Genomic DNA, 4915 nt, shown 5'->3' on the forward strand with positions numbered 1-4915 from the left:
ATTGAACTTACTAATTATTAGATAAAATTAGCAACCATAATGCATTTGAGTGACTTACCAATTTTTTATCGATTAAGTAACCTAAGAAAAAAGTTGGTAAACTAAAAGAATAAGCAAATAAACGCTGACAATTAATGGCGCGTTTGGCAACCAGCCAAACAGTAACTATATTTATTCTTTTATTCTCAGAATCAGTTTTGGAACAAAAATTCGTTTGGTAAATTTTTTGTTCCTAGGCACAAATTTGCAAACATTTGTTCCCAGAATCAGTTTTGGAATAGAATCAAGAAGCAAAAAAATGTTGCTTCTTGATTATGGGAACAAGAATGAGAAATGGAAAAGATTTTTTTTTTCTTCTTCTTCTTCATGGCCTGTGGCCGATCGCCGGCCACCGGCGACCGGCCAGAGGCCAGGGCTGGCGAGGGCGTTGCGGCCCTTGCCAGATTTGGCGAGGGTGACCCTCACCCAGGTTGCCGAGGGTGGTCCTTGCCCAGGCAGCTAGCTGCCCTGGCCAGATTCGGCTAGGGCGGCACTCGCCCAAGCCACGAGCCGCCCTCGCCGGAGTCGGCGAGGACCGCGATGCCCTCGTCAGCCCTAGCCTGTGGCCGGTCGTCGGCGACCTGGCCATGGCCAAGGAAGGGGAAGAAGAAGAAAAAAAAAAGAAATATTAAAAATTTTAAAATATTATTAATAAAAAGAAATTTTGTGTAGTTACCAAACGCATTTCTGTTCTTTTTCTATTCGAAGAATAAAAATTTTGGGCAGTTACCAAACACCTTCAAATGCTTAGAAATTGTTCCCAGGCACGGAATAAAAAAGAATCATTTCTGAACAGAAATTATTTCCGGAAACATAATATTTGCCAAACACACCCTAACTCAAACGAGAGTTGGTAAATAGCTAGTTGATAAGTTATTAGAAAATAAATGACGAACGACTTAAATCAAAATGAGTAATTTCGTATAGTAGTTAGTAAACTTAGATGTAGTTAAGAGAGATTAATAAAAGTTGGTAAAAGCTGCAAAAAGGTGTCTTAAAAGAAAAATAACCTTTGTAAGTAACTCAACTGAGAATTAGTAACCCAAGTTAGCTTAGCTATTTAAGGTTTTTCATTAAGATTTGGTAAATTTGAGGTTGCTAGGAAAGGCCAATAAAAGCTTGTAAACGGCAAGAACAAATGGAAATTTAATAAAAAAATAAACATCGATAAGTGACTCAAATGAGAGTTAATAACCCAATATTATGTGGTAATTTTGGCGGAGAAAAGTTTACAAGTCATGTTAATTTTGGTTTATATATTTCTAAAAAGAGCTGGTAAATTTAAGAAATTGCTAACCAAGACAAATAAAAATTGATAATTCAATAGAAAGTTGGTAAATATGAAGAAAAATAATCAAACATCGACAAATGATTCTAATGAAAATTGGTGACCCAAAACAAGTTGGTAATTCAATATGTCTAAAGTTTTTAAGTTGCTAATTTCAAATAAGAGTTTGTAAATTTGAAGGGCTAGTAAGTTATGCAAATAAAAATGGTAAGTTAGCATAAGAATTAGTAATAAGTAAACTATTGAAAGAAGTTAGTAATTTCACTTGGTAAATTACCTAGCTATTTTGAAAATTAGTCAAAGGTTTTTTTTTTTGCCAATAATTTTTTTGAAATTTATCCACAATCATTCCAAGTTGCCAGCTCAGAAAAAAATCCTGATCTGTTTGCACATCCTGATCTTTTTGCACAAAATAATAGAGTTTTGCTCGACATGACCTTTTTAATATAGAATTCTGTCATTTTGCACTTTAAAGTTGGCAATTGTACTAGGTCGCCCCCCTAAACTAACGTTGTATGGTAACAAATGAGTGAGGTGAAATGTCAAAACATGGCATGCGTCCCATATTTGGAATTGATGTGATATGATATAATGGGATATGGTCATTATGTTGCCCTAATAATTAAGTGCATCTCCTTTCAGTTCCAACATCCCTTCAAAGTGGGGAACATACGATTCTAGAAAATGACAAACCAAAAGCTACAGCCACCTGAATATCACTTGTCCAGAAATCTCCTCAGCAAAACCCTCGTATATTTACATCTTCTAGAGGGAAAACCAAATTAAATTACATATTTCCTTCAAGAGCACTTCGAGGTGAGCACTGGTACATATACAAGAAATGGGTAACTGTGGAAACCACTGCCAACTGAAAGATTTTCTCTGTCGTGGTTGCCGTCCATTAGAATATTTCTGCAAGATATGCTTTTACACCAGCTAAATTCTGACTGTATTTTCCCTTTCGTTTTCTTGGACATATACTGAATCCAAGCTTGATAATATGAGCAAGCGCACACTAGCGAGTTTTAAAAGCTTTTTGGTCAGCACAATAAGCCTACACTTTTTGGGCAATGCATCCTCATTTGGATGCTTTAACTCTTGACAATGGCGAACACAGAGGGTTGATGGTGGCTCTCGCCCCTTGGCCAGTACTACAAATGTGCCTAAACTTTGAATCTTTTATATGGATTTCAAAATTTGTCTTATGCAACTTATCTCGTCGTCCTCAATCTAAATCTTCTGTCTATGCCGACTCTTGGTACAAAAGAGGGATTGGAATATAGCTGCGATTTCGTAAATTGGTCTACAAAACTGCATTAAAAAGTTCTGCTTAAATTCGACTAAACTACATATCTACTCACGCGCAATTCAATTACCAAACGTTAATATTAATTCTAAGGATATTAGGTTTGCTACAAATGCTTGGGTTTGTCAGTAAGTAGACCCAAGAGAGAAATAAATGCAATCCCAACTGAAACCAGAGTTTGGTAGGCCCAAGTTCACGTACGTCGCAGTAATGGTTGTTGCCGCTTAGCACAACATACCGTCTCAATGTCATCATCCATCGACAACAAATCCCTTGGTTTTGTATTAGATATCCGAAAGGGTTACCAAAAACTTCCTAGTTCGTACTGACTAATCTCTATATGAAGACACTTTAATATAATTTGATCCTTCAACAATATTTATTTTTCAAATCTCGATCCTCACTACCCTTAGGATCCTAGGTATACTTATCAAGGGGCCAATATCATCCCAACTGGCTTCATTTTTTTCCAATTCAACTAAAATATAGAGACTACCTTAGCTTTAGATCAAAGAAGACTTGACATATTATTTGGATAATTATATAAAAGGGCAGGTCCTTTTCGTGCGATTAGTGGGAAGATGAGTTTTTTTTTTCCTTTCTTTTAACTAAATTTTTAGGTAAAAGCTAGAGAGAGGAGATGAGGTTATGGAGGTGGCCGACCCATTACCCGTTTCTCACCTACTCTCTATCTTTTCCAGCTTTCCCTCGTCTTTCCTCTTCATTATTGATTGATGGCATATTGTTACATGCACCCCTCTCTCTCTCTCTCTCTCTCTCTCTCTCTCTCTCTCTCTCTCTCTCTCCGTGGCACAGAAAAACACGAGATGGCTCCAAGAACAGAAAACCCTAGCTAACATGGAGGAGTTAAAAGGTATGATCATGGAAGTTTAATTTTCTGGCCTAATTTACAATTTCAATTAACCCAATCTCGCTATAAGCACTAGGCTTAAGGCCAAAGTTTGAGCACCGTACCTGTATTGCGTTGCAGACAAAATATATATATGCACACAAAAGCAAAGTAAATCAGAGAAATCACTCATGAAAAGGCAGGCAGGCAGGCATGCATGCGTGTATATAATTTCCTCGGCATATTCATCAGGATCGATAAAACAATGGATAACATAAGATTGAGGAAGAGTGTATGGTTAAGTGCGATGATCCACATACCTGTGATTGTATGGATCACATAGAAGGAGAACTAGCTTTTGCGAGAGAGAGAGAGAGAGAGAGAGAGAGGTGTGTGGAAAGAAGGAGATATTGACGCGGCTCAAGCCAATAAGGTGGGGTTAGGGATGAAGAAGAGTCAATTTCTAACCACGCCATTAGTTTGAGGCGCGCCAACATCTTCAAGTCTCTTCATCTTTTGCCACACTTCTCCACTCCCATCTCTCTCCATCCAACCTTCAATTGTCTATCTCCCCCTTCCGTTCTCATTCCTGCTGTCTGTTGATCTCCTCATTTACACCAAGCTCGAGCGCAACCCTCGTACAGAGAGAGAGAGAGAGAGAGAGAGAATCCACATAAGGAAGAGATGGGTGTCGATCAAAATAATTTTGAGGGTTGTCATATTAATGAGCAACTCTCTCTCTCTTTTATAAGGAAACAAAAGATATTAGCCTTTATTTTCTGTTCCCATGGGAGGCGCGTGGTAGATGGAAAAACCCTAAAATTGTCTCTCTTCTCCGTCCTTTCGATGGGCGACGATGCATTGGAGCGAGTCCCAGATGGAAAAAAGATTACGTCCAAATTTTCCTTAGACAAAATAATGTTCTTAAAAATGATTAAAGTAAGAATACTCGAGGAGACGTCAAGCTGACGGGGGAGGGGGCTAAAGGCCGCCTCACCACCAACCCGTGGGTCCCGTCGTTTCATGTTTGTACAAGCAAAATTGAATACAGGTCCAACCTTATGAGAAAAAAAACATATTGATCTGCTCAAGTTGTTTTTATTAGAAACTTAGCTGGTCGTGACGTGATAATATAATCTATATAAGTCTTCCCCACTATTTCCACAAAGGCAAACCCTAAAGCCACCAAGCTAGAGACGTAGAAGAATAGAATGAAAGGTGCCAAGTAGGTTGTAGATGGGATCCGTCCCCTTTCGATGCGAATTAGTCATCGAATTTTGTCGGTTCACTCAAGGATGACGTCACCCCAACTCCATATATATATATATATATGATCTAAAATATAAATGTATTTGATTGGGTCGTTTCATTTTGTAGCATGAACATGAATATGGATATCTATATGTTTGACCTTATGTGCATGCATCTTAAA

General features: G+C 38.1%; 1 long non-coding RNA gene across 1 annotated transcript; it reads right to left on the reverse strand.

Annotated features, from left to right (window-relative positions):
- Nucleotides 1-2063: 2063 nt before the first annotated feature.
- On the reverse strand, nt 2064-4527 carry LOC115680608 (uncharacterized). The gene is made up of 2 exons (XR_008814240.1): nt 3804-4527; nt 2064-2239 (listed from the first exon to the last, which is right to left on the reverse strand). It is a non-coding gene; the product is annotated as an uncharacterized LOC115680608 (long non-coding RNA).
- Between the last annotated feature and the right edge of the window lie 388 nt (nt 4528-4915).

Source organism: Syzygium oleosum, unplaced genomic scaffold (assembly GCF_021117445.2).
Source record: "Syzygium oleosum isolate NSW1041296 unplaced genomic scaffold, Sole_v2.1 Sole_v2.23, whole genome shotgun sequence".
Lineage (NCBI taxonomy): Eukaryota > Viridiplantae > Streptophyta > Magnoliopsida > Myrtales > Myrtaceae > Syzygium > Syzygium oleosum.